This window comes from Camellia sinensis, chromosome 12, assembly GCF_055761805.1.
Source record: "Camellia sinensis isolate YWXY chromosome 12, ASM5576180v1, whole genome shotgun sequence".
In the NCBI taxonomy this organism is placed as follows: Eukaryota; Viridiplantae; Streptophyta; class Magnoliopsida; order Ericales; family Theaceae; genus Camellia; species Camellia sinensis.
The window spans coordinates 133,015,704-133,027,692 of NC_138972.1; the positions used below are offsets into that span (position 1 = coordinate 133,015,704).

Here is an 11,989-nt window from a genome sequence, read left to right on the forward strand (position 1 = left end):
AAATAAATAAATAAATTACTTGAGCATGGCTTAACAAAAGTTCATTTGAAATCAGTTTAAAAATTTAATGAATTAAGTTTGGACAAATTTTAAAACTCGTTAAAATTTTTAAATAAAACTTAAACAATTAATTGTTGGTCACGTCATGATCATATGCTTAGATTATTTTCTTAGTAATTACATGAAGTAGCTAGGAAGCTAATATATAACAGCACTCAAAGGCCATATACCATAGCAATATTATTAATTCACTACCCTTCTCGAACCAAGGTTACAATCCATAATTGTTATATCATATGAACGTCCAAAGCAAATTTATTCCTTATGATTCTTCTTTTTATACATAAATCAATATAAAATTGAACAAGTTTGTCCTTTTCTGCAGTCTATGTTCTTAAACTTTTTCTATTTCTTCATTCATAGACTTATTAGGAGAAGTATCAAGGTCTGGTTTGTCAACTCCGTCAATGTTCCTCAGCCAATAACTCTGATCAAAAGAGACTGCCCCGTCAGGAACACCGTCAATCCCTCCTTCATGTCCCTCTGGATAATATATCCTAGTACGATGATGTGGCACCCAATTTGTCAGACCGTTGTATCTCTTGCTATCACCGACCTTGTTTAAGTCCTCATGTTTATCTGCCTTAGCAACGTTGTTCATCATCATGCATTGTCCGGATGGCTTATACTGTGTTGTTGGGCTTACCACTCTGATAATTTGATCAATTCATTTTTTTAGGACTTTATGTATAAATTATCTATGTAAAAAATCAGATGTGAAACAAAGACGAGTGAGCTTATATACACATAATTAAATTATAAAAAAATAAGTAAAATATATATGTGAGTATAATTGATAGAAGTTAGCTAAAACAATTGAGGAACCATAAGAAAAAAAAGACCCATCACCAAACTAAGCACTAATTAAAAATGGTGAATAACTTGTTATTTTATTAGGTGTAATTAAGTATAATATTTGAATATATTCGAGTCTTATTATTACTTTATGCTCTTCCCTTATTGTTATTCATTATAAATATAAAAATAACCAAAGAATCACAATCTCCCTATTTGTCCCACTCACAATATGGGCATATGCGAAAAATTCAGAGATGAATAGTGTTTGGGAAGTTCGTGTGTTAGGTTTTTTTTTTTTTTTTTTTCACTTAAAGACAAATTTTTTACAAAATTAAAAAAAATTAATTCAAATAAAATATCACATCCAATCTAATAATCATTTCACTTTTTCTCTCGCAAACATCACATCTAATCACAAAAAAACCCAATTATCTTCCCAAACACCAAAAAAAATTTTTCCAATAATATCCTATAACTTAAAAAACGTACATAAAAACTCACTTCCCAAACACCCACTATATATTACTATAAAAATGTTATCAAAAAATATGACACGATATTATATATTATTTTTTTAATGATTGTTTTTAATCAATCATAAAAATTAAAAAATGGTGATAAAGAGCTAACAAAACTACTATTGACATAACAATTTCTCTAACTTAAAACACATAAACAAGATTAGGAGAACAATCATCTCACCTAAGAAGTAACATCCTTGTCATGGTGACCGCAACTCTAGCCATATGCTCCAACTGGTGAAGAAAATTGATGGGTACAAGACTGATCTGAGACTGGGAGTGATCGACTCAAGGTCTCGAGCTCTTTTATACATGCAGTATAAGAAATTGGAAAAAGATTAGAAGTTCTAAATTAAGAGCTCTAATAATTTTAATTGGCGTGTTGGTCTTATGTAATTTGATGTTTTGGCTTTGGTTTTTTTTTCCTTTTTTTTTTTTGATTTTCTACATAATTAGTACTCTTTTAGAACTCGTAAATTAGAAAAATGTATCATTTCTATAAAAAATACATAATATATTTTTGCAAGTGCTGTGTTCAACAGAGAATAAATTCTAGTTTGTAAATCTGTTGAAGGCTTTGAAGAAAGTAGAGCATTATTTTAAAAGCAAAAGTGAAATTCAGATTTTTATTTATTTTCCATTTCAATCTGCGGTTCTGAGCGTCTGCCTTGTTTTTGGTTTGTTTTGAGACCCACCATTTGGGATTAAAGTATGGGCCATGATTTTTGTGCATCTCCCACGCAGGCGCAGCTTTGTGATCTTGTGCTTTTAGTACATATAGTAATATATTATTCTTGTATAGATGGGTTTTTTTCAGATTGAGTAATGCTAGAGATCCCAAATATTCTCACCAAAGATCCTCTAGAGTGAAATTTCCTTAAAGTTTCCTAGAGTACTATATTGTGTGGTTGAGATTTACTGGCAAGTCACATCAGAAAAATTGATGTGACTTGTCAGTAAATCTCAACCACACAATGTGATACTCTAGGAAACTTTAGGAAAAAATCATTCTAGAGGATCCTTGCTCAAATATTCTACTAAAAATTTTATCAAATGTCTCACATGGGTGTGGGACCCACACAATGTGGGTCCCATGTGGGTCCCGCACCCATGTGAGACGTTTGGTAAAACTTTTGGTAGAATTTTTGGGACCTCTAGCATTTTTGTTTCAGATTTGATTGTTTACCGGACACAAAACCATGCAGGGTACGTGGCAACCATTCTTTGGTTTAGGCTTCTTTTGGGAGTTAAGATCCTCTAGAGTGTTATTTCTAAAGTGATCTCCTAAAGTGATTCATCCAAGGGTTGAGATTCAGCTGTTGGACAATCTTCATTGTATTTATAAGATTTAATTCTATTGTGTACAAAAACAACAACTAGAATTTAAAAAAATAGAGAAAATGAGAGAATTTGTTTGATTACAAAAATCAAACTCGAAATAATAAATAAATAAATAAAAACAGATTTTATTTTGTTACAAAAACAAATTAAAATCTGATTTAAATACATAACAATAACACAAAAATTAATTAAATAACTTACTTGATTTAATTTCTTCGAATTATAATCTGATCAAGTCCAGTGTTTGACATTGTGTCCTTAAGACAGATTCATCCTCTCCACGGTGCTTTCAGAATTTGGACGTCTATCTCCCAGGATGAAATGATATACTACAAACAATAGCAGCATTACAAATTATTTGTCTTACGAACACACTAAGTGTTTATACTCTTTCTTTCAGAAAATAAATACAGCAAAATGCAGAGATTTATAGTAGAGGATGGAGTACGAAAATTAGAGTTAAAATCCAAATGGAAGGCTAGTCTATTTATAAATGTAAAGGTGGCTGCTGGTTTTGAATTGAACAGGTATGAAACCTGTTGGTTTTGAATTCAAACAGATTTGAATCTGTTGGGTTCAAATTTAAACAAATACAAAACCGAGAAGGGCCTTGTTTGGATGTACGTTAAAAACCAAACTAGTTTATTTCGGGAAGGGTCCTGTTTGGATGTACAGTAAAACCAAACCAGTTTATTTTCGATTTAATTTGAATTCTGGATTTTATTTTACCAAAAAATAAAATAAAATTCAAATGTTTTTTGCCCAAAAAGATTAGTATTGGGCCGAACAAGCCCAACCCAACCTCACACCACGCACCTGCGCCCAAGCCCAGGCCCAGCCCGCCCGACCGGACGGACGGCGGCGAGCCCTCGCGCATGTGTGGTGATTTTTGGGTCCAATAGGTCTAGCCTATTTTGTCCATAACCTCTCCCTCTAAAACACTTGGGTACCCCTTGGGGTATACCCCAAGTACCAAACACATGCCTTATAAACCCATTTAAAACTTCCCACCAAATCAATGTGGGACAAGCCATTTTACAACCTTAAGGAATTTCTGCCAAAACTCCATTTCCATGGAGCACACTTTGGCTTCAATTTCCCATTCACTCGGTAATGGTTTTGAGCAACCCAATATACCACGTGAATCACAACGCGGCATAGAACGCGTTACCACTTTGACCCGTGAAAATCGACGCACGGGGCCCACCTGAAAAATATACCAAACTTAGGAAAAAATTCTGGTTTTACCCAGAATTTTATAACCATTTCCAACAATCCCCCACATGAATGGAACTTGATGACAACGGAAATGCAACAATATGCAGACTTTATCAAAAGAGTATAAGTCGAAAATATCTTGCATCAGGATAGGTAGCTTTCGGCCTTGAACCTTCCCTAGTGATAACCTATCAGACTTACTAGCTAACCAATGGACGCGATGCCTTGAATTGTTCAGCCGTTTGTGTAAGCCAAGACAATAGATTTCACACAAAATATCTTCTAACACATCGTGGTTCTCACTGTTGTGTTCATTTTGGCCTTGAACGCTCCTGGTTTTCATAAATGTTTCTAAAGAATTTAGCCTTTTCATTCTCATAGAACCGGCCCCAGTTCGACACTCATATAAGTGATTCTTATTGTGAGTATCTCCTTATACTCGTCTTGATTTTATGCCTCAATCAAGATATAAGTAATCATTAAAAGCAAAGCTTATCCTTACACCCCTGCATACAGCATATGTTGCAGATATCACTCTCACCATAGGAATGGGTAGGGAATTTTAATCCCTTGGTAATTTCTGGCGAGCCATACATAACTTAGTTGTCCCTTTGAACTTAGTTCTTGGGATCTCCAGTCATATAAGTAGGGTTACCATTATGACGACTCTTATGTAATAGGCTTTAATCTCATCCCATTCGATGAACTATACACTAGCTCTTTTGTGAAACATTTTGTTAATGGATCTGCAATATTTTCTTTAGATTTTATATAATCTATAGAGATTATTCCATTTGACAATAATTGCCTTACGGTATTATGTCGACGACGAATATGTCGTGACTTACCGTTATACATGTGATTCTGTGCCCTGCCTATTGCAGATTGACTATCACAATGAATGCAAATAGCTGGCACGGGTTTTGGCCACATTGGAATGTCTTCTAAGAAGTGACGAAGCCATTCGGTTTCTTTCCCTGCTTTGTCTAAAGCAATAAACTCGGATTCCATTGTGGATCGTGCGATGCATGTTTGTTTCATGGATTTCCAAGAAACAGCAGCGCCTCCTAGAGTAAAGACATATCCACTTGTGAATTTTGAATCTTTAGTATCCGATATCCAATTTGCATCACAATAACCTTCAAGTACTGCTGGATATCGAGTAAAGTTCAAACCATGATCACGGGTGAATCTTAGATACCTAAGAACCCGAATGATCGCTTTCCAATGGTCTTCTCCGAGGTTACTAGTGTACCTACTCAATTTATTGATAGCATAAGCTATATCAGGACGAGTACAATTCATTAGGTACATTAGGCTTCCAATGATTTGAGAGTATTTTAACTGAAACAGTGCATTACCTTTATTTTTCGATAAATAAAGACTGATGTCTACAGGTGTTCTAACTAAATTCAAATCATCCTTGATAAATTTATCAAGAATTTTCTCAATATAATGAGATTGAGATAATGCATAACCGTCAGATGTTTTAGTAATTTTCATTCCTAATATTACATCTGCGACCCCCATATCTTTCATATCAAATCTTTTGTTAAGCATCTGCTTAGTTGATTTGATCATGTTTTGACTGCTTCCAATGATAAGCATATCATCCACATAAAGACAAACTATGACATATCCTTGGTCAGTGTTTCTAATATAGACGTATTTGTCACATTCGTTTATCTTAAACCCATTAGTAAGCATTGCATGATCAAATTTTTCATGCTATTGCTTAGGTGCTTGTTTTAATCTATAAAGTGATTTTACAAGTCGACAAACTTTCTTTTCTTGCCCTGATACTAAAAACCCTTCGGGTTGCTCCATATAGATCTCTTCATTTAGATTACCATTTAAGAAAGCTGTTTTAACATCCATTTGATGTATTTCTAAATTAAACAACGCCGCTATAGAAATAAGCATGCGAATGGAAGTTATTCTTGTCACAGGGGAATATGTGTCAAAATAGTCCAGACCTTCCTTTTGTCTGTAACCTTTAACTATAAGTCTTGCTTTATAATTGTCAATTGAACCATCTGCTTTCATTTTTCTCTTGAATATCCATTTATATTCAAGAGGTTTAGAACCTGGTGGAAGATCCACCAATTCCCAAGTATGATTTTGCATAATGGATTCAATTTCATTATTAACAGCCTCTTTTCACAAAGGTGCTTCAGGATCTGTCATTGCTGCCTTAAAGCTTTGAGGTTCATTTTCTAACAAGTATGTCAGAAAATCTAGACCAAAGGATTTTGATGTTCTTGCTTTATTACTTTGTCGTGGTTCATCATCAGTTAAATCCTGTTGGTCGAGACCATTTCTAGTCTCTTATGTTTGATTGTCATTAGTCTCTTGACTTTGTGTACAATCATAAGTTCTTTTCTGTGAACTTAGTTCCTGTCCTTTCTTGTAAGGAAAGACATGTTCAAAAAACACAACATTCCTTGACTCTATAATAGTGTTCACATCTATATCAGGTATTTCTGATTTATAAGTCAGAAACCGATATGCACTACTATTCTGAGCATAACCAATAAACACACAATCTACTGTTTTTGGTCCAATTTTAGTCTTTTTAGGAACAGGAACTTCAACTTTTGCCAAACACCCCCACACTTTTAAGTATTTGTAGGAAGGTGGTCGACCTTTCCATAATTCATAAGGAGTGCTGTTGGTTTTCTTGTGGGGTATTCTTGTTAAGAACATAATTAGCAGACAATATTACTTCCCCCCACAAGTTCTGTGATAAGCCTGAACTTAGTAACATGGCATTCATCATTTCTTTTAGGGTTCTATTCTTCCTTTCAGTAATTCCATTTTGCTGTGGAGAATAAGGGGTTGTAGTTTGGTGAATAATGTCATGTTGTGCACAAAATTCATCTAATGGTGTATCATATTCACCACCCCTATTACTTCTGAAATAAATCAATGAATTTCAAACACAAATTCAAGAAAAAACTAAAATAATTATGACTACTCAAGTCAGGATTAATGTTTTTGATAAAATCATATCCTCATAAAAAATTTTACCTAAGAATTAAACAATTCAAAAATCCATTTGATTGTATACATTCTTGCAACTCAATAACAAACAAATGTCACTGTCATAAAAATATTTGTGACAAAAGAAAATTAAATTATCTCAACTAATGCAAGAGATACACCCCCATATTAATAAAATGGTTTATGGTTTAACAAATTCTACTACGCAAGTAAAATAATTATTAATGGCATCTCATGTCACATAATTCAAAATAAACTAAAAATCAACATAAAAGATTTCTTAAATTTACTTTTTAATTAAATGGAACGATATAACTACATACATCTTCATGTTTAAATTTCTCTGGTGTTTAAACACCCATTCAAAATTGATTGGAAAAACTCAAATTAATCAACATATCAATTTAACATTCCAAATCACATGAAATTTTTGTTAAGAAATAACTTGAGTTGACATCATACATGCATATCAAAACGCATCAGCTAAAATAATGAATTAACAAAATAAATTAATCATGCATGATCCCAAAATTTGCATTACGAAATAAAAAGATTTTCAACTCATAAATAAAATTCAATGCGTTTTGAATTTTAAACTCCAAAATAACAAAACATACCTTCATTTAATAAGTTTGATTTATACATAAATAAACTAATTAAATATGCATGCAAAAGTCCTTGTGAATATATATATATATATATATATATTATTCCGACTCATATGCAGAAACTATTCACGACTACAGATCCACACACAGAAATTTAAAAATGATTCAAAAAACCAATAAAGAAACTAAACTTGCTACAAAAGTTTCTTTGTAATAAAAATGAAATTTGTTTGTAAATTAATATTTTACTCCAAAAACAAATTCTCCCATGTACTACGATAAAGTCAAAAGAACTATGATAAATTAACAAAATTAATTTTCTAGTTACTAAAACCATAAAATAAATTGTAACATAAAATAATTTTATTTTCCTTGTTATTTAAACTAGTAAAATAAAATACCGAAATAATATTTGATTACAAAAAATCAGAAAAACAAATCACAAATTAATTTTCTAGTTACTAAAACTAAAAAATAAATTATAACACAAAATCATTTTATTTTTCCTTGTTACTAAAACTAGAAAATACTGTAATTTTATTTTCTTTGTTACTGAAACTAGAAAATAAAATACCACAAAACTATCTGATTACAAAAATCAGAAAAAACAAAAAATAATTTTCTAGTCACCAAAACCAGAAAATAAATTAAAACACAAAATAATTTTATTTTCTTTGTTACTAAAACTAGAAAATAATATAATTTTATTTTCCTTGTTACAAAACTAGAAAAATAAAATACCAAAATAATTTTCTGTAACACCAAATAATATTCTATAATTGTAAATGACACCAGTATATTACTACTAATTGTCAAAGAAAAGAGACAGTATATTACTACTATCTGTCAAATAGCATAAATCACTATATGTTTTTCCAATCAGAATATTACTTTGAAAACACAGAAAATTAAATACAATGAAGATACAAAAAATTATTCTGTCTTAAGATTGTTGGACAATCTTCACTGTATTTATAAGATTTAATTCTATTGTGTACAAAAACAACAACTAGAATTTAAAGAAATAAAGAAAATGAGAGAATTTGTTTGATTATAAAAATCAAACTCGAAATAATAAATTAATAAATAAAAACAGATTTTATTTTGTTACAAAAATAAAATTAAAATCTGATTTAAATACATAACAATAACACAAAAATTAATTAAATAACTTACTTGATTTAATTTCTTCGAATTATAATTTGATCAAGTCCAGTGCTTGACACTGTGTCCTTAAGACAGATTCGTCCTCTCCACGGTGCTTTCAGAATTTGGACGTCTATCTCCCAGGATGAAATGATCTACTACAAATAATAGCAGCACTACAAATTGTTTGCCTTACGAACACACTAAGTGTTTATACTCTTTCTTTCAGAAAATAAATGCAGCAAAATGCAGAGATTTATAGCAGAGGATGGAGTACGAAAATTAGAGTTAAAATCCAAATGGGAGGCCAGTCTATTTATAGATGTAAAGGTGGCTGTTGGTTTTGAATTGAACAGGTATGAAACCTGTTGGTTTTGAATTCAAACAGATTTGAATTTGTTGTGTTCAAATTTAAACAGATACAAAACCGAGAAGGGCCTTGTTTGGATGTACGTTAAAAACCAAACTAGTTTATTTCGGGAAGGGTCCTGTTTGGATGTACAGTAAAACCAAACCAGTTTATTTTCGGTTTAATTTGAATTCTGGATTTTATTTTACCAAGAAATAAAATAAAATTCAAATGTTTTTGGCCCAAAAAGATTAGTATTGGGCCGAACAAGCCCAACCCAACCTCACACCACGCACCCGCGCCCAAGCCCAGGCCCAGCCCGCCCGACCGAATGGACGGCGGCAGCGGCGCGCCCTCGCGCATGTGTGGTAATTTTTGGGTCCAATGGGTCTAGCCCATTTTGCCCATAACCTCTCCCTCTAAAACACTTGGGTACCCCTTGGGGCACACTCCAAGTACCAAACACATGCCTTATAAACCCATTCAAAACTTCCCACCAAATCAATGTGGGACAAGCCATTTTACAACCTTAAGGAATTTCTGCCAAAACTCCATTTCCATGGAGCACACTTTGGCTTCAATTTTCCATTCACTCGGTAATGGTTTTGACCAACCAAATATACCACGTGAATCACAACACGGCATAGAACGCGTTACCACTTTGACCCGTGAAAATCGACGCACGGGGCTCACCTGAAAAATAGACCAAACTTAGGAAAAAATTCTGGTTTTACCCAGAATTTTATAACCATTTCCAACATCAGCCTCACCAAAACGACGTCGTTTTGGTGATTAATTTTGAAAATAAAAAATAAAAAATCAGGTTTCAAAACATCATTGAATACGTTCCTGTTCAGGCATGAGAGAGAGAGAGAGAGGGGGGAGAGAGAGAAGGGCTGAGAGAAGGAGAGAAGAGGAGGAGGACCTCGCCGCCCCACCCCTTCCCACCCCTGACGCGTTGCTGTCGTCGTTGCCATACTCCAACATATTGAAGGACTCTGTCGCCGCCTTCGTCTTCGATCTCTTCTGCCTTTGCTGCACATTTAGTTCAATCGCATTCGCAAACCACAGATCTGCCACTTCAACACCTTCGATCTCTTTCGCCTCCACCGTCTTCCGCCGTTGTCCATTGTTGTTTGTCGGAGCAAATCAAAGATATATTCTTCTTTTTTTGTTTTGATTTCAAATCTGAACCGATCAATTTCTTGAATCTGAACAGCTGTGCTCTGAGAAAAACTCATTGATTGCTGATGATTATAGCTTTTAGAAGATAACCCATGATTTGAAGGCATCAATTTGTATTCTGTAACTGTCTTTGCTGTTGAAGAATGAAATAAGCATTTCCATTGATTAGAAATAGAGAAACAGAGATAAGAAGAAGATGAAGAAAATTCAAATCTGAAATTTGAAATTTTTTCTTTTCTTTTTTCAAAAGTTTTCTGAGATACCCATCTCAGATTTCATTGAAAATTTAAGATTTGAGGTAGAGATTAGAGAAGAAGCAAAGAGAGAGAGGAGTAGTGAAGATGTTGGTGACTATGATTTGTATTTCTTTTTCTCACTCACTGCTAGTAACTGTTGGGTAGTTGAAGTTTGAAGAATCAAATTGTACCATAGAAACAAAACAAAGCATGCTCCTTTAAATCTGTGAGGAAGATAAACTCTTTGAAATTTGTTTGAAAAAACACTGGGTCAGGAAAAAAGAAAAAGAAAAAGAAAACAGAGCATGGTCTTTGTCGTTGTTGTTTTCGGTTTTGGTTTTTTTTTTTAAATATTAAAACGACGACGCTTTCTATCCTTTAATACCAACCATTAGATCTAACTGTAGAGAGATCACTCTAGAGAAGAAACTCTAGAGGATCCTCACGCTTCTTTTGGAACATGTAAATAAGTCATTTATTAACTCATTTTAATTATATAATTTTTTTATTTAATTACACATCTTTTTATAGTAAATAAAAATAATCAACTTATAATTTATATCCAAAACAACTCTTAAGCCTCTTTTGCTACTTGATTTATCAAAAGTTAGCTTTTTTATATATAAAGACATTTGAAAAGTTAGTTTTCAGCCATTGACAAAATTATAATTCTACCGCTCATGGATCAAAATATGTTATATAGGTAAAATTGTAAATATTTTAAATTGAATAGGAGTAGTTTGGTCATTTTTTTGTGGCTTGACATCATAAACAAATATTAATAAAAAAAGTTAAAAGTGACTTTTTACTAACTTTCCAAATCACTTGTCTAAAAAAGTCAAACGTTTGGTTAAAAGTCAAAAAATTACTTTTTATCATTTTTCCAAAACACCCCTTAATGTCATTGGATACAACTCATAAAAGGGCTTGCACGGATCAAATTGATTTAAATTAAGCAAATTACATTAGTCTTTCTTAAAAGATAAACAAAAAAAAAGTAACTCTAGAACTTTTAACATAATTATATTAAATTTTATTAATATTTTAATTTATATAACACTTAATCTTTATTTTTATCAATAGTTTATTAGTTATAAGATGAAACATAATAGTTTTATCTTTTTTATGCAATAATATATAATATTTTACATTGTTTATTTTTTTGTTTTCACACCATCTGCATTAATTTTATTAATAGAGAGATTAGAAAAATTATATTAAAATTGCGAGATTTATTATTAATTATTATTTTTAAAACTCAAGGGGGATGAGGATAATTTACCCATGTAAATTTAGAGTGGATTAACAATTAGAGGGAAAAAAATATTAGAGTAAATTGTTTTAAAAAAATTGGAATCTGTTTAGCCTATGTAACCTATTTGGTTTAGTTCAATTTTATAATTTAAAAAAAAAATTATATAATAAGAGATATAGTGTATATTGAAACATCTAAAACAAAATTTTCTTTTATATTTTGTCTAATTATCTATCAATCATTTTATTTATTTATATATCATTGCGTTT

General features: G+C 32.0%; 1 long non-coding RNA gene across 1 annotated transcript; it reads right to left on the reverse strand.

Moving 5' to 3' along the window:
• Positions 1-219: 219 nt before the first annotated feature.
• On the reverse strand, positions 220-1,891 carry LOC145804786 (uncharacterized). The gene is made up of 2 exons (XR_014347203.1): positions 1,561-1,891; positions 220-710 (listed from the first exon to the last, which is right to left on the reverse strand). It is a non-coding gene; the product is annotated as an uncharacterized LOC145804786 (long non-coding RNA).
• Between the last annotated feature and the right edge of the window lie 10,098 nt (positions 1,892-11,989).